The 24,113-nt window shown below is 35.5% G+C and overlaps 1 protein-coding gene across 2 annotated transcripts in view; it reads right to left on the reverse strand.

The window, feature by feature from the left end:
* Grid1 (glutamate ionotropic receptor delta type subunit 1) overlaps positions 1 to 24,113 on the reverse strand; it is a 652,399-nt gene that overhangs the window by 84,248 nt on the left and 544,038 nt on the right. The window lies entirely within an intron of this gene.

Here is a 24,113-nt window from a genome sequence, read left to right on the forward strand (position 1 = left end):
ACAAGAGCCAACCCAAAGAGCTCCAGTGGCTAAAACTAAAACAATATGAATTACAAAATCAATAGCTAATATAATCTTAAGGATAATATACTCTTGAGTCTGCACAAATATAAATTGTTGACTGAATTAATAAATGGGTAAGGGCTGGATAATAATTATTTAAAGTAGGATTTTAAAAAAACTTATGCAAATACTCTCTCTTTCAAGAAGTGGACCATAAAACAGTATCTGCTCAATCCTAAGAGTGGACTGTGCTTAATAACTTGCTTTCTAAAAGTTAGAATGTTGCAACCAGGAAAAAGTCACTTCATATGGTAAAACATCTGGCAAACAAATGTTGGCTAAGAAAATCAAGTCAATATCATTGTGGTAAGCATGTAAACAACACTTTATGTATTCAGGATGGCAATTGTTTTGTTCCTGCATTCTTCCTAAACCCTAAAACTTCAGACCAATCACAAAAAAAATCATATAAACTCCAAGTGAAGGTTGTTCTTCAAAAACACCTGACCAGCACTTCGCAAAATTGCCAAGGTCATGTAAACAAGAAAAGTCAGAGAAACTTTCAAGACCAGAAGAGAACAGGGAGAAATGATAACTAAACATAATGTGGTATGGTGGATTGGAATCTGGGGACATTGGGAGAAATTGGTGAAATTCAAATAAACTATGGAGTTTAGTGAATGGCAACATATTAATGTTAGATGGTAGTTGTGATGAATGTACATCATAACATAAGATGATATCACTAGAGAAATTAAGTGAGAAATACATAGGATACACTATATCTGCACAACTTGTATGTAAATATAAACATTTGAAAATATTTGCTTTTTTAAATCAGAGGGGGAAAGTATGAGCTTTTTAATAAATGGTGCTGTCTAAATTGTTTGTACATAAAGGTTAAGTGTTATTTTCCAAAATAAATTCAAAATGGATAAAAGACCAATATGTGAAAAATCAATACTGTATAATTTTTTAAATAAATAGTATGACCTGGAGTTAGGGATGATATTTTTAAAGCACACACAAATAGGACAAACCCTAAAGGGAATAATTTATAAACTTGACTATGTTAATATTAAAATCTTCTCACAATAAAGATGCTATAAATCAAATAAAATCTAAGCCACAGAGTAGAATAAAATGTATTCATATAAGAAGTGCACATCTGAACAAAAGCAAAAGATATAACAGAAAATGTGCAGAACAAGCCCTAGTATAAATAAACTTCTGAAAAACTACTTAGTCTCACTTGTAACCAGGAAATGGTAAATCAACATAGTCAAAGATAGTGTGTGATACTGATGTGATTTTCAAAATTGAAAAGTTTGAAAACATCAAATATTCACAATGTTGATAGGCCATGTGTACTCTCACACATAGTTACTGATAGTGTGAATTTGCAAAACCACATTAGAGAGCAATTTGGCAATAGCTAATAAAATTAAACAGGCCCATACCCATGAGCCAGCAGTTCTATTTCAGGGTATATATCCTAAGGAACTCACATAGGACCTCCGCGGCAGCCCTGTAAATGGGGCCGTGCTGGCAAAACATTGATATGCCCCAATATGAGTAGGGCTATAGATGAATGTAATGTACTTTATAGCTAAATTATATGTCACTACATGGCATCTAAATTAATAGACTAGACCTATGTGTCTCAGATATCAATTGTAAAACTCAATATATAAAGGATTTTCTGATATATGTAGATTACATATATTCATATTCAATGCATATTCATATATTACCATTTACACACACTTTGAAGAATACAAGATATAAATTTATAATGATACCAAAGATTTTAGGATGTTGAAAATATAGTAAAATATTAAAACAATTATATCATATATGTGATATAAACTCAGTACATTCTGAATTCATGTCAGTAAGTACCTACAGTTGGAATCGAAAAATTGCAGCTGGCTATAACTTCAAACATGCATTCAACTGTATCTAAAGATTTTGCTTCAAAAAACATAATTAAAACAATCCATTCAGTAACATTAGTTACATGGCAATAGTGTGGCATAAGTCTTCCATTATTTTTTCATATTTTTTACATGTTTAAATGTTTTTTTATAAAAACTAATTAATGAGATGTGAACTATAATAAAAATGTAAGTTTTGAGCATCCCTGAGTTCATTTACATATAGAACAAATATTTAACAATTCTGGGTAATTTGGGTTGCAGAAAAGGAATATAGATTCACAATTTTTGCAATGTAAATATAATAACTAAAAATGGAAAGTGATTCTTGGAGAAATGGGAAGATATATATGTAAGATAATTGCCTTACTTTTCACAATAGAAGTTCAAACCATTGAAGCAAGTTCAGAAGTATGCCAACTTGTTCAGTGTCTCCAATTTGATTTATAACTACAGAAGAATAAATTTAAGAACTAATATTATTTGTGAATGAGAAATATCTATCAAATTCAGGAATAGCTTTAATTTTGTATTACATTCATTTTTCCTCAAAGTTAGATAAAAATAAATGTAAGGATTTTACTAAAAATAGCTTTAAACTATGATAACATCATTTCTTAGACTACCTTTCTCTATCCATTCGTAAGTGTGCAGATCCAGACACATAAAATTATTTCCTTCAAATGGACATATTGATTACTTGGGGGGAGGGCAAAATGTTAATGATTTTTTTTTCTAGTTTTTTTAAATACAGGCTTTGGTAAGAGTAAGAATATTAACAAAGAGAAATACAATCATGCTTATCTTCCAATGCATACAGCAAAGAGAATAAAGTACAATATGGTAAGAACAGTATGTGCGAAGAAAGTTTGAAGCAGAGACACCTAGGAAGCTGGAAAAGTTCAAGAATGATTCAAGGAAGAGCACGCTCTGAGCAGACTGGGGGAGACTTCAAGGAGAAATGAAATTTCAAAGGAACTGAAGGAAGACTGTACGCACATTACGGGGAGAGGAGGTGGCAGGGAGCTAACCTGAAAATAACTGGTTTACTGACAGTGAAGTGACTATATTTAAAAGTGTAGGGAATATGGTATATTAATGACACAATTTCAATAGAAGAAGGTGGCATTAGGGCTGGCATGTGAAAAGTGCTGGCAAAGCCAAGAAAAAGGGAATTAATTGTTCAGAGTCTGGCAGGTCATCAAGAATGTGCAGAGGATGGAGTTCTTGAGAATATGCTGGAATGTGAAATTATGAGTGTTCCAGGAAAAGAATTCCAGGACAGAAAAAGGAAAGCAATGAAGGTAAAGCACAGGACAAAGACATGTTATGACTCAACTATCAGGTATGTGAGGCGGCCTTGAAGAAGCTTAATGGGAAGGCAAGGGCTGTGATCTTCTTATATTTTATCTTTATGCCTGCCGGAGGAGTTGGACAACTAGCACAGAATCCTTAAAGGACTGTTTCTCGGGGGAACATGGCAGGTAGGTAGGAAGGCATTGGAAAATACTTTAATCCAATGTGATCAGTCTGTTTAAAAGAATTTCAAAAGGTACTGGATTAAAAACACTCGGAAAATGATGGGTTTAAAAACATGCCTAGGCAGGGAGGAAGCCATCTAGGTCTGTGAATATCTGCTTCAGAAATACAGCAAGCTGAGAAAGATGTGTGAGGAAGTCTAAATCTCAGTTGGAAAATTCTTTCCCAAGGAAAAGAACAGTCTAGAGTGACAAAGTGACCAGGTAGATGGCTACACTACCACTAATGAATGCAGTAGAGTGGTATGGAGCTCAGCTAATGAGCTCAGTGCTGGGTGGACCCAGTGTAGGTTCCTGGCCTGTCACAGCTCTATCACCTGGTGGTAACTGAAGCCTTCAAAGTGAGTGGCACCGCCCACAGCAGTGTGTAGATGTGGAATTGCACAAAGTCAGGCATCCCCTACCCTGTACTTAAGCAATACACTTTTAGGCAGCCTGTCAGATTTCATTTATCCATCTAGTTGGCTTCAGCATTTTGTTCCCTCCTGTTGCCATCATTTATAATCTTGAGTCTATTAGTCAACACCTTAGCCATTTCAGACTTCTCACCTGAAAATGGTTTTTGCCTAGCACCTACTACAGTGCCCAGCTCTCTAATAAAATTAACAGAAAAGGGGTAAAATGACATATTATCACTCAGAAATTACAATTTTGTAAAATGGCAAACCCGCCATTTCTCTACAACCACTTTTGTGACTGGGACCAAGAGTCTAGAAGCAAACAGGTAGAAGTGACAAATCAACAGGATGAGATATGAAGGGAAATGTTAATACAATGAATAATTACAGGGCAAGGAGTGTAATTACTCAAATGTATGCACATGAACAGCAGAGAAAACAGAATAAGTCGCACAAAGGACCCACTTTTACTCTGAATCCACAGCAAAAAAATAAAGAAGTGAAGGTAAAAAAGATAACAGTTAGAGACTAGAGACCAGAGCACCAGAATGTAGGAGCTGCTGAGATACATACAAACAAATTTAATACAAGTAATAACCAAGTTATAATTGAGCATCCTCAAAAACAAAAAATCAATAGAAGAAGTAGGCATGAAAATTGAAAGAGCTCACTGCATTCCAATGAAATCCGATGAAACAAACACATCCTACTTGTACATGTGCCACTTTGGCTTAAATCTAGATGTCCCACCAAAGCTACACACAGCCATAGATGAGACTCTGGAGGTGGCTAGATCTACAGTATGAGATGCTGGGATTAAGGATGTAATGCTGGAACTAAGGGGGAACTCCCGGAGTGTGAGTACTATCTGCCAAATGGCAGGTAGCCTGGATGGAGTACAAGGGACGTAAAGAAGGCTTGCTGCAGCTGCTGCCTCCTGCCTGCTCTGTGACACCATGCTACCTTCACCATGCTACCCTGCCTCTTAGCCAACTGATTATGGCCTGAAACCTCTACAAACTGTGAGCCAAATAAACCTTTCTTCCTTTAACTTTGGTTGTCAGGTATTTTGTCTCAGCAAAGAAAAAACCAAGGCACATGCTAACAAAAACCTGTAAAAAATATCCTACAGAAATATTTTTTTAAGAAGAGAATTATTCAAAGAAATAAAAGTAAGCATTCATTTCTTCCTTCTGGATTCCCACTGGCTAGAGAATATAAACTTCAATCCAAGTGGAGTTGTCCTTCATATACAAAGAACCAGATATGAACCACAACTGCAAAGATGCAGAAATTTAGCAAAGAAAATGCCTGTGTCCTATTGTTGAAACATCTATTGAAAGCCAATCAAGAGTTAAATTTACAGTAAGAGCACAAGTACAGAGAAACTATGTACAAAATGATTCTCAGATTTTCCAAAAACTTAATTCACAGGGCCAAAATCCAATTTATTAAAAGTGTCTAAAGGCATAGGGTTCTGATATACCATATTTGTTTGAACCAATCATGAATTATATCTGCAATAAAATAATTATAAATTGAAATACAATCCTTTTTTTATACTTTATACAATTTTTAATTGTCTAGATTTAAGGATGTAAGTTTAACCACTGGTGAACTAAGCTCTAAGCTCAGAATTTTGTGCCATGCAATAGCACAATCATCTTCCAATTTAACCCAAATATTTATTAATGCTCTGAGATAGTTTTTAAACAATAGCAAAACTATTTAATTATATAACCACTTTTCCTTCTTATCCACAAGATTACTATGTAATATCATCAAATGCATTTGTGAAATCAAGACACACTAGGTTGGTAGAGTTTTCTGATTTGTGAGTCTAACAGGCTTATCAAAACCAAAGAAATAAAAATTGAAAGAGGTTAGCCTAACCCAACATGATCTGTTCTTGGGGAATTGGTGCTACTTCCCAGGAATCACTTTTTCCTTTCTAAGTATTCATACTTCTCCTTTCAAATAAATCATTTATAAATACTGCAATAGTTGTAGAGTAAAGTCACAGGCAGAGCAAAGCTAAACTTCAATAAGAATTCAACTGTCTTTCAAAAAGTTAGGTATTTTATTATCTCCTATACTCATATTATTGCACTTTTCAAATGTTATCAGCATATCTATACCTCCCACGCACATAATTTATTCCAATGTCTTGGAATCATTTTCCAGGTGAACCTGGACACAGGCTTTTAAAAGGCATCAAGGGAAAGATAGAATTATTTATTGAGGACTAACTGAACACCAACACCAAGCTGGATCTTAGGATGTCTAATTTAATTAGCTGACATAATGAGCTTCTGAACTGGTAGGGTTGTGACTATTATGAAAGAGAGAAATCTAAGGCTCAATTAAACTGAATCCACTGTAATATGATGTCTTGATCCATGCATACTCATGTTAATAACAGCAAAAGTCATAATAGCTAAATCTTGAAAGTAGCCTATATGTCAATCAACAGATGAATGGAAACAGAAAATATGGCATTTACATACAATAGAGCACTATTGTGCCATACAAAAAGATAAACGTGAGTCATTTATAGGGAAATGGATGCATCTTGAGATCATAATGTTAAGTCAAATAAATAAGACGTACAAGCTTAAGTATCAATGTCTTCTCTTATATAAGAAACACATAGGGCCGGGGATTTAGCTCAGTGGTTCTGCCTCCCGCCTTGTAAGCACAAGGTCCAGAGCTCAATCCCTAGTACCAAAAAAAGAAACACATAATATAAATAAAGAGCAAACTAAAAGATAGATAGTAGAAAATAGGGAAATATATCTTTTTCAAAAGACAAGGGAACCAAGAAATGGAGGGAGAAGGAAGGAAGATGTGTTACGTATATGGAGCGACTGTCCATGGGGAGTGTAATTATGTACTGCAAACATATACTATTAAAAGGATAATTAAAATTGAGAATACTGAATCCAGTGGTTTTTATATAGCAGCAGTGATTCTCTTCTACTTTACTATATATTAGCACCACCCCAGATGCCTTAAGCAGTGACCACCTCTTTCCTTTGATATTTTTAGTCAAAATTAACATTTAGAAATCAATTTTGCCAAAGTTTTATTTTTTCCCAGCAATTTTCTCCTGTTCTGTAACTTGGCCTCCTGTGCCCACTTCCAAATGGAATCCCTATTTTCTTCTCTTGCAGTACCTCCCAACCCTCATGTCTTTTTCAGCTCTCTGACCCATGAAGAGCCCAGGACATCTGCCCATGGTCCCTTCCTCATGAAGATCTATGTGATTAAATGACATTTCATCATTTATGGACACTTCCCTCTTGAACTATGTACCACCCTGGACCTCCAAATGTCCCCTTTTCTGAAATCTGCCTTCCAGTAAACTGGGTTAACCACCAAATTGTATCTTGTTGCCTTTCTTTTTCTTACCTATTATAATAAAGTTCAGTAGGAACATTTCACTCCCAAACTTCCCATTTCTTGCAATACAGATTTTCGTTCCCTTATTTTAAAAATGTGAACACCTCCACATAACTCCAGATCTGCTGTAAATAGTCTGGCTATTTTCCAAGTCACTTGGCCTGAGTTTGTTAGAATGAACAATCACTGAATATCTAAAAATATCTGGACTGTTAGAGGAAGGGGATGGTGCCACAGACACAGGCCGTGACCAGCTCACCTACTGGAGCTAGGGGGATATTGCATGCCAGGTGGCCCCACTTCATGCCATCCCTATAGCGCTCTGTACTTCCACATCTGAGTGTCCAACACATGGGCAGCACACTCTCAGCAGGAATTCTCCCCACTGAATACACCAGCAGCCTCATGCACACTATTTTCTCTACATACCTACCTTTTTTTTTGCTTCCTGCTTTCAAAGCCTGTTTTTATTACCTTTTAATTTTCTGTTGACTATAAGTGACCTGAGTCTCCCAACTCCCACTGAGGGCTGAGTATGAAGCCCTTTGCTTAGCATCAAGAACTTTAATCTAAATATGATGCTATTTCCATCATCAAAGAGGTCATGTCTAATGAAAGGGAGAACTTACAGATGAACAGTAATAACTCAGTTTAATAAGTTCAGTAATAGAACACAAGGAGAATAAGTCAGTAAGTAGCTACAACTCAATTTAAGATGTTTTAGATTAGAGGCGTCAGAGAAAATAATAAGGAAGAATATCCTAGAAGATCAAAAATATTGAATCTTAAAATCTTCAACTCTTTTTTTTATTGAGTTTATTGGTACGTTTTAAGTATACAGCACAGTTACATTTATCATTCAGATCTTGTACCTTTACATAACAGATCTTGGTTCTCATTTTTTCCCCTTACCCCATACTGATGACCAGAATTTCTTTTGCAGGGGTTGATATGATGGCAATAAGGAGAATGGTTGAAAAGAGGAGAGAAAAAGGTAAGTCAGAAGGTTTTAGTAATGAGTGAAATGGTCATCAGGACCTAAATATGGCACAAGATATCACATGAAATATACTGGAGATTTAGGAGGTAGAATGGATAGAATCTAGTGACAAAGGAGTTTTTGAGAGTACAGTCCAGGAAGATATATAAACTGATCCTATTTTCTACTAAAAAAGAAGACCTACAAAACACACACACACACACACACACACACACACACACACACACACAAACACCACTGCAACAAAAACTAAGAAGAACAGGATGAACAAGTGGAGCTCAGGGATTTTTTGGTACAGTGAACCTGCCATGTATGATACAATAATTGTGGATGTATGTGTGTCATTGCAGATGTATCAGAACCTATGAAATATACTACAACACAGAGTAATAAGTCCAAAGCAGACTATGACCTTATCAAAACCTATGAAATGTGCAGCATAGAGTAATGAGTCCTAAGTAAGCTATGACCTTCAGTTAATAACAGTATATCAATATCAGCTCAGCGATTCTCACAAATGCATCACACTAAGATGTTAAATAATTGGTGAAAGTAGAGAAAGGGAGGGAGAAATACATAGAAACTCTGTGTTTTCAATGAGCTTTCATGTACACCTAAAACTGCTTCAAAAAAATTCACTAATTTTTTTTAACAAAACAAGCGGGGAAAGCACTAAATTTGGGTTTCCCAACACCTTGCCCATATCCATTTTAGGTTAGCCATAGGAGAGTAATCTTCTTGAATACTTCCATAAAGGAAACCCGCAGGTGCTGCTATCTCTGCACTTTAAGAACCCAGCATCTGCTTCAGAGACTGGACTCAGTGCCCTTGATGTTCCTTTGACAACTGGATGTTGTGGTTTTGGATGAGACATGGGAGAAGTGAGCATACCCCCATTCCATAAGCTGTGTATCACCCCTTCCTCTCAGGAACCTAGCTTTCCTGAACCATATATAATGTGCACTTATAAGTCTAAAGAGGAAAACAAATTCTATAGCCAGGGTGTTCATATGCTTGGCTTATCATGGCTATAAAATCTAGATGTTTTCAATTCATGAATCTCACTATTCAAATGTGAAACAGTACTTAGATTGCAGATTGCCTTCCTTACCATGCCAATGGATCTACAAATACAGGAGCAATAGAATAATGAAAAATGTCAAACAATCAAAAGAAGTGGAAAAATCTCCAATTTGACCTTTGCAAAAGGTGTCTTGTCAACACTGTTCAGCAGGATACTGATGAATATACATGACATAAGCATTTGTTTTTAAGCTATAAATGAATGAATGAATGAGAGAAAACCCTCAAACACTGGCAAGCACAAGGACTGGAGTTCGATCCCCAGTACCAAAAACCCTCAAACAAAAACCCTTATACAAAAATTCAAGCCAGTTTTTCTTTGCATGTGGAATCTTAAATGGAACAAAACCAAAGGAACAGAGAGTACAGGGTAGCTGGGCATGGTGGTGCATGCCTGTAATCCCAGCATTCAGGAGGCTGAGGAAGGAGGAGTGCTGTGCTGTGAGTTTGAGAACAGCCTGGACTACATAGTGAGTTCCAGGTCAGTCTCAACTACATAGTGAGACCTTGTCCAAAAAAAAAAAAAAAAAAAAAAGCACAGGATATACAACTTGAGAGCATAAACAACATTCAAGATTTTCCAGCTTTTGCAGACAGACCTCAAGGGTATGCAATTAGCACCTCCTAAGAGTGTTTATTCAACTTCAGAGAGATCTGAAGCCAAGACAGGACTTTTTAAATCCTTAGAATTAAACTCTATCATGAACTATCCCACTCAAAGTTCCTGAATTTATATTATACATTCATACATACATATATCAGCACAAGTCTGCTTTCAGTAATTAATCCATCCAAATTAGCATATGTATGGATATGTACACTGATGCAAAACGAACTCAGCCCCTCAAACGATAAAGTTTATAATCGAGGTATGATGCATATTAAACACAAACTTAAGTGCACTGATATATAATTACACGATGTTTAATACTGCTAAAACAAAAGTACTGGGGGTCTAGAAAAGAGAACAGCAGGACATGGTGGTGCATGCCTGTAATCCTTGCATACAGGAGTCTGAAGCAGGAGGATCACTGTGAGTTTGAGGCCAGAATGGGCCACACAGTGAGTTCAAAACCAGCATGGACTACATAGCAATACCCTGTCTAAAAAAAAAAAAAGAAAGAAAGAAAAAAAAGAAAAGAGAAGAGAAGAGAAGAACAATAAAAAGGGTTTATATGAACTGAAGTGTATCCAAGAAGGCCACTCTGAGGTGGCAAACGAAAGTGACTTGAAGGATGAGTCAAAGTTAACTAGGTAAAAAGCACAGGGAAGAATGTTCTGAAAATATAGACTAGCTGATGTGAAGGGCATAGACAAAAAATAGCCTGTGATGCTGAAGGAGCAGACAAAAACCAGGGAAGAAAAGGGCACTGGGAGATGAGACTGCACACAGCTGGACAGAGACAGATCATGCAGCTTGCCCTCAGCATGATATAAAAGTATGGAAGTTATTTGAGCTCATTTTCCAATGGTTTATACTTCTTTTCACCATTCTAAATCATTTGCATTTACACATAAAATTTTTAAATCTTGTCATTTCTATTCTTTTTTAAGTCTGCTAAGGTTTTAATGAGCATTGTAGTCAATCTGTTGCTGAATTATAGAGATTTGCCATCTCAACAATATTGAATCTCCTAATCCATGAATATTGGATACCTCTCAATTTATTTAGATCTCCTTTAACTTTCTCAGCAACATTTTATAGTTTTCAGAGTATAACTCATACATATTCTTAAACACGTATTCCAAAAAATTATGTTTTGATATTGTAATTGTTGAGTTACTTTTTTCTTGTTTCCTACAACATATGAAAATTTATTTATGAGATTCCATTTTATTAGAAAGCCACTAGCATTTCCTATAAAGACCATCATGTCACCTAAAAGAGTTTTACTTTGTTCTTTCAAGTCTATATGCTTTGCATCTCTTTCATCACCTATTGCTCAGATAAAAACCTATGCTACAATATTGTTCCTGATCCTAAAAGAAAAGCAGTGAAGATTTTCATCATTAAGTATTGAGCAGTAGTCAGCCCTCTGCTTAAGCCCTTTATCAAGTTGTGAAAGTTTCTTTTTATTTGTTTTCATTTATTTTCAATCATGAATAGGCATTGATTTTGTCAGATGCTTTTCTGCATCAATTGAGATGATCATGTGATTCTTCTTTATTTTTTGTAGTAAATTACATTGATTTGGTCTCAAATGTTGAAACAAGCTTCTATCTCAGGGATAATATTTTACCTGCATATGATATATTACCATCTTTGTATATTACTGGAGTGAGCCTGTTAATATTTTGTTGAGAGCTTTGGACTATTTTGTTGAGAACTAAGTTCACAAAAGATATTTACCTGTCATTTTCTTTTCTTACACTGCCTTTTTCTGCTTTTGGTATTAGGATGATGCCAGTTTCATTAAATGTTTTTTAAAATGGTTATCTCCTCTATTCTGTGAAAGAATTCATGATTAGTATTATTTCTCTGAATGTTGGGTACAACTCACTAATGATGTCATCTGGGCCTGAATTTCATAAATGGCAAGGTGTTTGCTTACATACTCAACATCTTGTTTTAAAAGAAATGTATCTATTTCATCTATGATGTTGAATTTATTGGCATATAGTTGTTCATAGTATTGCCTTATTATTGTCTTGATATCTAAGGAGTCTATGAGATCTCACCTTCCAATCCTGATACTGGTAATTTCAGTTTTCTCTCATTTATTTTCCTTGATTAGTCTTCCTTTGGGTTTATTAATTTTATTAAATTTATCAGATAGCCAACGCTTGCTTTTCTAATTCTTTTTGTTATTATACATATTCCATTTCTATTTTTCAAAATAGCATGAAGAAAGCTCTGGGGATTTTTTCCTCCTCTCACAGGCAGGGCTTCCAGAAGGTAATTGGATGGTGGGGGTGGTGTACCAACCAGGGAGTTCAGTAGCTGACTGTGCTATTGGAAGGTGGGAGTTGGTCAGAATAGGTGGCTATGGTGGTTGTGATCTGAAGGGTCTCCTTCTGGCTCCTAGCTCTTTCCTTTGCATCCTAGCCTCCATGCCACAAGCAGCTTTCTTCTGCTATTCCCCTCTGCCATGCCATTTCTGCCTTGGTGGCAGCAGACCATGGACTATAACCTTGAACCAAAATAAGTCTCTCCTCCTTACAGTTGTTGGTGTCAGATATTGTGTCCAAAGGACAAAAAAAGGTGATTAAGACAGAAGAAAATAAGAAATCTGAATTTAAGAAAAAAAGGACAATTTTTGCAATGTAGTCACTTAAACTATAAACTTACCTTAAGCAGTATTTCAGCTTTATTCCATAATTTTATATGCTTTCTTTTCATTATCATTTAGTTAGAAATATTTAAAATTTTTCTTTTTTGCTCTTTTCTTCAACACGTGGGGTTATTTAGAATTGCATTGTTTAATTGTAGATTTTCTAGATTATTGTTACAAATAATTTAACTTATTTGTGATGACTGGACATACTCTGTAAAATTTTACTCTTAAAATTTATTGAAACTTAACTCTATGACTCAATTCATGGTCTCCTTAATGAATGTTCTGTGCAAACTTGAAAAACGTGTACTTTGCAATTTTGGGGTAGTGTTCTATAGATGGCTACTATGTCAAGTTAGATGATGGTTTTGTTTTGATCTTCCAAAGCCTTAATGGTTTTTTGTTTACTTGTTATGACAGTTTCTAAGAGAATGAGATTAAATTTCTGACTGTTTAACATTTTTCTATTTTTTTAATCATATCTTCCAGATTTTTACCCTCATAAGCTGTAATGTCCCATTCTTAGATGTATACATATTTATGGCTGTTGTAGTTCTGGTAAAATTATTCCTGCTACTATTATGCAGTATCCCTTTCCCTACGATACTGAATTATAAAGGTCTCTCTGTGAGGTTATATTGATACGGCCTCATCGCTTACCATTGGCATGAAATGTTTCCCTTCCTCTCGGTCCATCTGTGCTTCTATGTTTAAAAAGCTTTCATATAGTACATTTTCTAGTTTTCTAGTTGTTAATGATGGAAGGCCAACTCGCATAGCTGTTAGTCCATCATTGTGTGTACAAGAATTCCCACAATATATTTTTCCTGAGTACTATTAATATGTACCCCAGTTTGTGGCACCCCAAAGGCGTGGACAGATGTGTAACTCTGCTGATATACTTTGTGAGATATAGCCTATCAGCTACTCCAGGCTACTGGAAATTCAAAAGGTAGGTTTTCCCTAACTAGAAGCACTGATTTCCAAGCTTGAATGTGAATTCAACCATTGGAGAGGTAGTTAGATACAGACTATGAGTGAAGAAATGTTAAGATAAGACCTGCGATTTCATGCCAGTGAGGCTAGTCAAAGTCCCTCACCTTGAATAGAAGGAATTTAACAGTATGTGAGAACTTGGGGAGAGCCATTCACATCTTTTGTGTCAGAGATCACAAACCTGAAGGCCTTGATGGTATGAGATCCGTCTGTGACAGTGTGAAGACGGCAGGAGCCAAAAAGAGTAATGAGAGTGGGGCGACCAAAAGAGTGCACGCACCACCAACATCATTCAAATGTAAAAGCTGAAACCCCTGCCGCCAGGAAAACAACCATGGAATAAGTTCAGATTATTCTCAAGCACTTATGATTCATGTTTAATGTCTTTGTTTGTATATTACTTTAACAATGGAATCCTTCCATCCCAAATAACAAGGATCCATGTGTAAACAATGTATAATTTCACTCTCCAAAGAGCAGTCAATCCACACAGCCTTGCCCAGTTTATATTTTTTCTTCACTAATACACAAATATATCTTTTAAAACCTTGACATAGACATCCTTAAAACATATGTATATTTCTACTTCTCTTAAGACATGGTCTTATCAATGTGCCTTTAAGTTCCCACTGTGTCTTTTCATGAACTGCCAGTTCCTTTCTTCTTGGTGCTGAATAACATTCCATTATCTGAATGTATCCTGGGATTTTTATCCATTCACCTATTGAAGAACATCTTAGTTGCTTCAAAGTTTCGAAAATTAATAAAGTTTCTACAAAGACCTATGTGCAAGTTTCTGTGTGATTGCTTTCAACCAATATGCACAAATAACTACATAAAAAAAAAATGTGACTTCTGCCTGCTTTGCAAGCACAAGGTCCTGAGTTTGATCCCCAGTACTAATAAATAAATAAATAAATAAATAAATAACGTGAGTTCCAAATCTAGTGGTAAGGGCGTGTCTAGTTTTGTAAGAAAGCGATGAAGTGTCTTCCACGTTGGGCTGTATCACAAGTAGTGAGGAAGAATTCCTCTCCACCAGCATTCAGAATGTCAGTGCCTCAAGCTGTGGCCATTCACAGAGGTTTGTCATGGTATCTTGTTGCAGTTTTAACATGCAATTTTTTAATAACACATGACATTGAGCATGTTTTCATATGTTCACTTGCCATCTATCTTTTTTGTCAAGATATCAATTCAGATCTTTTCCCCAACTTCTAAATGAGTAGTTTTCCTTATTGTTGAATTTTAAGAGTTCTTTGAAATTTGGATACAGGGCATTTATGTTATTTGTTTTTTTAAATATTTTCCTCCCAATTCATGACTTGTCCTTTCATTCCCCTAACAATGTCTTTCACAGAAGTTTAAAATTTTAATGAAGTTGAATTTAATCCACTTTTTCTCTGATGTATCATGCTTTTGCTGTTGTATCAAGGAAGTCATCACCAAGACCAACTCCATCTAGATATTCAATGTTACAACATTTAAAACTGAAAGTTTACAGCAAATATCTGTGTATATGAAGTTTATATCTATACATGAAGATGAATGGAAGGAAAACTACCCTAGAATATATCAGACTTCTGATAAATTTGGGCTTTTTATTTTCCCCTCTAAAATTATGTAGATTTGTGAGTATTGTACATGACAAAGCTGCCGTTATAAATTGTTTATCTTCCCTTACCTTGGCACAAGGATTTATCTGTAGAAAACATTCGTTCATTTTAATTTACGAATTTCATGTTTTCAAATTCAATGAACAGATGAGCAAACAATTTAAAATGCCATTATATCACCTTCTCTGTTTCAGCAATATAGAAACAAAGGATTGGAACAGCCAAGTGAATAATGTCATCTGACCAGTTGATCCCAATTCCAAAATGGAACTGCCTACTTTCTATGCTATCATATTCTTTCCCACATAGGAGACCAAGTCACAAAGCTGTTCCTTTGACTACCAAAGCCCTTGTCAACAACAACAAACACAATAGGCCATTTATATGGCCCTTTCTATGTACCAGGGAATGTTCTAAGCTTTAACAGATCTTGGCTAATTTCCCCCATAACCTTGTGGGAGATTAGTGTTATTCTTATCCCTATGTATATATGAGAAAAGAGAAGCACAGAGGTTAAGTGCTCTGCACAAGATCACACAGCTAGGAAGTGAAAAGGAAGATATAAATCTGGGCAGTCAAGTTACAATGTCTATGTTCCTAACAACTGCACCATGTTGGCTTTGGGTCAAATCAGTATGTTCCTCCTTTTCAACATGAGCCTCTATGATAAATGTGACTTCTCTGAACATAGGGTACTACTACTCACCTAGGGGTTTTATTTTCTACATCCAGGTATCAATGAAAAAAAGGGACCTATGGCACACATGCTGTAACAGGTTGCTTGTATTATTGAAATCTCTAAAAGGTTCACCAAATGCAAGTTCGATTCCTAACACCACAAAATAAATAAATAAACAAATAAATAAATAAAATATAAAAAATAAAAGGTTCACCATCACTGGACTATTCTGTCCAACCACTTGCCATTGCCAATTTTTTCAAATTATTCTGCTGTCGTGATAACAGGTATACATTTATTAATAATAGTCATGAAGATGAAGACGATTGCAGTATTTTGACACTTTCATATTGAATCAAAAGTGAGATATGCTCTCTTCGACGAACATATTTCATACTCACTCCAAATAATGGCTATAAATTACTTCCATGATCAATACATCCTTGCTCTTTAGAAGATTCATTCTTTCTTGATATCAGCCTCTTTAGTGTCTTTTAAGGAGCGTAAAAGTTCCAAGTACTAGGACAGTAACCATGAGCATTTATATGGACAGAGCAGAATATAATAATTTCCAAATAGATATTTATTCACTTTAAATTTGTAAGTTCAAAATTACATAAATTAATAAGACAGATATTGATAAAGAGAGGATAGTTGTTCATCATTCATCTTTCCAGACCACTGCTGGAATCACCAGGCAATTTTTAAACTACAGTGGATCCTGTATTGTGAACAAACAATGGAATGACACTATCTGCTTAGACACTCAGAGATTTCTGGAGGAGAGGGGAAGAAATTAATGGTAAACTCAAATTCATACTACTTTGAAAATGCATCATCTCAGTGGATTTCTTTTTTGTATCTATAGAGACAAGAAATTTAAAAGTTAGCAACAATGCAAAGCCCTTGGACTCCTTTCAACTCTGCAGGGCATCATATGCAAAAACCCCAGGTCATTGCCATTTCTCTCTGAAAAATAGTAATTTGCCAGCAAATTGCAGAAAATAGTAATGATGGGAGGAGGTTAAGAAAAGCTACAGTGTGGTTTCTCTTACTGATGCAGGATCAGTAAGAATTCCAGAAACAGAAACTTTGTCATTAGGGTGAAAAACTCAAAAGGGAAATGTTCAACTAATCCACAGTACTAGTCACAGGAATTTACATCACAGTGTCCACCTACCTTCACAGCCTAGAGTGAAACTGGAAGGGATGATTCTAACAGCAGACAAGTATATTACTAGCAAGTCCAAGGAATACCTTCCTGTGGTACTCAAGAAAACTAAACAAACACAACATGTCACCATAAAGTTTTCAATATAAAGAAGTAATACATATTGTTCATATGATATCACATTAATGATCCAGGAGACTATAATACTGGAAAATGTGTGCTGGATAAAATATAATTAAAAAAAAAAAAGATTTGTTTTTTTTTTAAGTATAATTCACTATAGCAAGGACTGCATAACAAAAATAAAGATGAAAGTCATTAAACTAAAAAATAAGAGAGATACCAAAGAGTGGGGAGAAAAGGTAAAAGAAATTAAAGTATATATCATTGCTGACAGGTGTATGAAGAATAGTGAAAATCTAATAAAAAATGTGGAAAGCAAACTGAGAAGCTCCCCCAGAATGAACAACAACAACAAAAAAAAACAATGGAGATTAATTGAAATCTCTCAAAGAGAGGGTAGACTCATATGAAGAGTTAATGTTCCTAGAAACAAGATAAAAATAAGTATAAAAAAAGAAAGGATTCAATAGATGATAAAATATTAAGGGTCACTAAAGTGTAAGTTTCTTTCTTGCATACTGTAAGGACTCAACTCACAGAATGCTAAGCATAATTAATGGCACATAGACTAGTTCTTTACTACATATTGTTGGGAGTTTTTTTTAATTCAAAGATGTTAATAAGGTTAATTACAAATGAGAAAGCAAAGAAAGGGGAAGAGTGGAGGAGGAAGACAAAAGTCATAAAAGGAGAAGGAAAACGCAAAAGGAATGAAGACACAGGAATGAGGATAAGAAAAAGTTATGGGAAACAGAATGGAGGAAGAGAAGGGAAAGATGAAAGGAGGAAATAGAAGGGAAATGGAAGAGAAAAGGAAAAGAAGAAGACAAATAAGGGAAGAGAAAGATCAAAGTGAAAAAGAGAGGAAAGGGGAAGTGAAGGCAGAGAAAAAGTAGAGGGAGAAAGATTAAAATAGGGAGAAATAGGAATAAGAAAAACAAAGAGGTAGCAATTAGGGGAGAAGGGAAATGGAAAAGGAAGAGGAGGGAGAAGAGGAGATGGAAATGAAGATGAGAAGAGAGGAAGACTTTAGAGGGGAAGAGAGGAAGGGACAGAGGAAAGAAGAGGGGATTTCTTCTGCATAACGTTACACACAGGAAGAAGACCACGGAACCAAATCTATAGAATGTTAAAATGAAGCACTGTGACACAGTATACTCTACCCTGGTAAGTTTTAGTTCATGTGTAGTGGCAACTGGGAAAAATTCACAGATTCTCAGGAATTATAGTGCGCCTCTTAGATATTTTGCTCAAAAAACTATTCCACCTTATCAAAAGTTCATCAAAGTAAATGTACTATGACTAAGTCTTGGTCTTAAGAAATATTTGATGTGTTAAAATCATTGAAAGAGTTCAGTCCAAATTATGACTATACTGGATGCAAAAAAAAATGCAAATGACAAAGATATGTCTTAGAGAATCAGAAATAATTTTAAAAGAAAATAAAGAACAATATTCTGGATCTATACTTCTAGCAATAAAAATGATTAAGTAAGAGGAAGAAAGAAAAGAAAAAGATATTTTGGCACCATGCTACATATGGTTTCACTTTTTATTCTGAAAGAGATGAAGAAATACTGTACATGTGTAGTTAAATGCAAAGAAAGCCACTGAAGACTAAAAGAAAATACAGGAGGTTGAGGAGAACCAGTGATGATAATGCAACAGCAGGTTTAACACTATGGAAACAATCCAAAATAGAGACATGAACATGACAGAAGCAAGACTAAATATCTCTATAATAATAGTTTCTCAGCTTTTTGGCTAAGATCATGTGCTTTATTATAATGACTATCAGTAATTAAGTATTATCCTTTACAAGACAAGATTAATAAAATTGGGTCCAAAATCAAATGCATACTGATTAGATGAGAAATGCCTACTATCAAGTATGACAAATATTTTTTAGGTAAATACATAAAAATAATCAAAGGGGGCTATCTCAGTTTTTGATAAAGCAGGATTTAAGCTATGTAGATTAAATTGGAAAATGGAAATTTATATTGATAAAGGACAAACTCATAATGAAGTTGCAGGTTACAAAAGTGATAGAAGTAAAAGGGAAAAGGCAAGTAAATTTCTGGTATAAAAACCATTTATTAAAGAAAAAGAAGTTAAAAGAGTACTAAACAAAAGACTCAAAAGAAATGCAAATCATAGTGATGAATGAAAGAGAAAGAAGTAATGAAACTAAAAGTAAACTGAAAGCTTCATTTAAAAGCCAGTCAGTGGTTCTATCAAGTATGTCATGCACCACGTGCTACACGGTGCACTTAGCCTGCCTTACATCTTCTGCTGCTTCCCTCACCTTTTGTCAGGTAAGCAGATACCACTCTTCAGTGAGAAAACTTAGACATGAGGTGGCCAGTTATTTCTCAACTGACAAAGCAATCATTTGGACACAACCTGATTTTTAAACTGCACAGTCAACTGTAGGGTAATCTGACAGTCAGATCCAACGGGAGGGACTAAAAGGACATCAGATACCCAACTCTCAAGGTAAACACAGGGAAAAAGTCAAACACACACATATTCAAAGGCAAACTAAGGGCCAGGGATGTAGCTCAGTGATGCTGCACTTGCCTGGCAAGTGCAAGGTCCTGAGTTTGATTCCTGATACTGAAATAAAAGGCAAAATTAAGTAGTAATAGGGCCTCACCCAACAGTTTCACCTGAGAGAGAGGAAGTGGTGTAACAGATCTATGTAACAGCATACTCTATATATGTTATTAAAAACAGTATTAATCTAAAATGGATTATTAGAAATTAAGGTGCTTATTACAATATATGGGGCAATGACCAGAATATAATATTTCATATATATAAAATATAGCATATATTAAAAAAGAATCTACATGATAATTAAAATGGTAAACAAAAATTCCTATCTAATACAAAAGAAGGCATAATGGAGAAAATGAACAAAAATGATGTAAGATGTGGAAATAAAACAGAAAAATAGAAGAACTTCCTTATCAGTAATTACATTAAATGACAATGGATTAAACTTTCTATTTAAAAGTAAAAGTTTAGCAGAATGAATTTTGCAAAGCATAACCCATGTTATGTACAAATAACTCACTGTAGATTCAAAAACACATATGGTGAATAACAAAGAAGAGGAATAGGTATACCATGTGAACAATAAGCAGAAGAGAACAAGGTTGACTATATTTTTATCAGGCAAAACAGACTTTGTGTCAAAAACTGTCACAAAAGACGAGGAAATGTGTTACATAATGATAAATGAGTCAATTTACTGAGGATATAACTTAGTGTGTCCAATAGTTTCACACCTAAGAACCAAAATTGAAGGGGTAAATAGTAATATAAGAAGAGTAAAGGACTTCATGAGCCCAATTTTAGCAACAGATAGATCATCCCTGCAGGAAAAAAAAAACAAAACAAAACAAAACAAAACAAAAAAAAAACTAGAATAACAGACAGACAAAGAATATTCGGGAGTAAGCAAGTTAAGCAGAACTCCTCCCCACAACAGCCTGCACCTGAACTTTACCCCTTTTCCTCCTGGACTGCTTGTTCAAAGTGGTAAGTTAACCAGCACATAGCTTACCTTGTGGATGAGATCAAAGGACAGGACATGTTATACTGTGGCCCTAACCATAAGGAGAGGAATTTCCTGCCAGATCCCCCAAACTGGATTTTAATCTAACTTGCAATCTGCTTCTGTACCCCTGTGCTTGCTCAAAGATGAGATCATGACATCTTATTGTGTGGGGTTTTTTCCCCTTAAAAATGGAGCTTCCTTGCTTGATTGGTGCCAAAGGGAGTTAAGAGCGAGAAGCGCACTTTGGTCACCCTATAAAGGACTTTTAATTTGAACATTTTTTGTGGTGTGATTCTTTTTGCTGAAATGGCTATAGCACATTCCATGTAACAGCACCAAAACCCACATTCTTTTCAAGTCCACATGGAACATTCTCCAGTAGCAATTACTTGTTAGACCTCAAGAAGCTTGTAATCATATCAAGCAATCTTTTGTAGTAACGATGCTGTAAAATTAGAAAGCAGTGACATTAGACTTAGAAAATTTAAAAAATGTAGAGATTAAACACCACACTCCTGAACAGCCAAAGAAGAAATCAAAAGAAAAATCTAGAAAATATCTTAAATGAAGATGGAAATACAACATAGCAAAAGTTATGGGATGTAGCAACAGCTCTTCTATAAAAAGACACTAATACTCATCAAAAGCTACATTAAAAACAATGAAAGATCTCAAGTAAACAAGCTAACTTTATAATGCAGAGTTGAGGGGAAGTAGGGGAAGGAGAACAAAGAAACCCTAAGCAGAAAAAAAGGAAATAAAAATGAGTACAGAAATAAATGAAATAAGAGACTAAAACTTGGCTTTTTTTAAAAGATAACAATTGATAAAACTTTAGCTATCCTAGAAAAATCAACATAGAAAGATTCAACATCACAAATGGAAAGAAACAATTGATGTCACACAAACACAAGAGACTACTGCTGTTAGCCCTGGCCTTGTCACAGCACATTATTCTCTTCCTCACTCTCCCTTTTGTTTCTTCTTTTGCCCTTCCCTGAGTCCTGTTCAGGTTTCTATGCTCAGTGCCTAAACAAAGAATGTCTGTTTCAGTCAAATGATGGGTTTCTATGAAAAACAAGAGGCCACTTTGTCGGAAGACCAGACAGTTGAAAAATTGGATATAAGATTTAACCAAACTGAGCTAGTTTGGACCAGCTGAGAAGCTGTCCTGGCTTCTGTCCTCACCCTCCAGCCACATTGTAAGGTATTTCCATTGTAGATTTCTAGCCCATTAGCTCAGGACAGTTAGTTCACAGTCTCCATGACAACCCCCAACTGACCATATATGGTCAACCAAGGAAAAGTGAGATTTCTGGAGACATGGTGGCAACTCCTTGGTTCTTCCTTTTTTATCTCAATTCCTCTCCCCTCCTTTAAACCCTTCGTCCCCCACCTCCTTTCCTAGTTCTTCCCATTTGAACATTTTCTTCCTATTTCACAATATCTGTTACACATTTTGGTTCTTATTTACACTTTCACTTTCTCACACCAGAGAAATAATGCAGTATTTACACACTGGTGTCCAATTTATTTCACTTAAGAGTATGGACTCAAGGTGCAGTCATTTACCTAGAAGTGTCTCAAGTTTATCCTTCTTTATGGTTAAGTAGTGTTCCACCAAATTAAAAAAAAAAAACACACATCTTTATCCATTCATTAGTTGCTAGGCATTTGGACTGTTTCCAAGATTTAGCTATTACAAGCCGTGCCACTATAAAATGGGTGTACACATATTGCTGTGGTATGATGCTTTTACTTCTCTGGGGAAGATACCAAGAAGAGGAATAGCTGGGTCAAACTGAATCTCTAGTTTTAGTTTTTTGAGGCATCTCCACACTGATTTCCACAGTGGTTGCACCAGTCTACACTCCCATCAATAGTGGAGATGGATTTCTTTTTCCCCACAGCTCCGCCAGCATATATTATTGGTTGATTTCTTAGTAACAGCCATTATTTCTGGAGTGAGATGGAATCTTAACATTGTTTTAATTTACATGTCTCAAAGGACCAGTGATGTTGAACATTTTTTCATATATTTATTAGCTTTTTTTTTTACTTCTTCATCTAAGAACTGCCTATTCATTTCAGATGCCCATTTTTATTGGGTCTTTACATTTTGGGGATCTGACTGTTTTTAGTTCTTTACATATTCTAGATATTAGTCCTCTGTCTGAGGAATAGCTCACAAAATTCTTTTCCCATTCTATGGGTTGTCTTTCCACTCTTTCACTCTGTTGATTTTTTTTTTTGATATGCAAAAGCTTTTTTTTTTTTCCTATACCCAGCTCTGCAAAAGGTTTTTAATAAAATGAGATTCCAGTAGTTGATTCTTTGTAATATTTTGGCTTTTTCACATGCTGAAAACTAAAACTAGACCCATGTCTCTCATCATGCACTAAGCTAAAATCTAAATTGATCAAAGATCTAAATATTAAAATAGAAACACTAAATCTGCTGGAAGAGAGAATAGGTAGAACTCAAAGACATAGGTGTAGGCAAAGACTTTATAAAAAATTTCTTGGAAAAAGTCATGACTATTCTTCTCACTTGTTAATCCCTATGGTCCTTCCAATCCCCAGAATTCATCTAACCTTACACCTGTGCTTTGCTGAGAAGGGCTGATCTGTTTTGCCTCCCTTCACTGCCTGCTGAGAAGCACTGCCTCTGCTCCAGCAACCTCTTATGTGGTTACTGGCTGTGCTCTGGAGGCCTAAAGCAAGATTTGGCTCAAAACGAGGTAACAACTGCAGCTTTATTCAAAACTGCCAAGAACTGGAAACAACCCAGCTGTCCTTCAGTGGTGAGCTGTTAAGCACACCCTGGGACATGGGATACTATCATCAGTAAGAGCCATGAGCTACGAACATACCACCACCACGATGAATTGCTAAGGAAACACTGGGCTTTGGAAAAGCCACAGCCAAAGGTATTACTTATTCCATTTATATAACATGTTTGAAATGACAAAATTTTAGAAATGGAAGAAAATTAAGGGTTGCTAGGGTTAGGGACCAGACATGAAAGGAGGAAATGTGGAGGATGTGGATGTGTCTACAAGAGGACAAGACAAGGTGTCACTGCGGTAGAGGAATTATTGCATATCCTTACCACAGGGGTAGATACACAAATCTACACAAAACTGAATGAACGCACATGCACGCACACACACACACACACACACACACACACACACACACATGAGTGCAAGTACAAGAGGGGAAACCCAAATGAAACTGGTTAATTGCATCCATGTCAATAGCCTGGTTGTAATATAATATCATCATTTTGCAAAATGCAGCATCAGGGAAAATTAAGTAAAGG

Source organism: Fukomys damarensis, unplaced genomic scaffold, assembly GCF_012274545.1.
Source record: "Fukomys damarensis isolate Sample0158 unplaced genomic scaffold, DMR_v1.0_HiC HiC_scaffold_1, whole genome shotgun sequence".
In the NCBI taxonomy this organism is placed as follows: domain Eukaryota; kingdom Metazoa; phylum Chordata; class Mammalia; order Rodentia; family Bathyergidae; genus Fukomys; species Fukomys damarensis.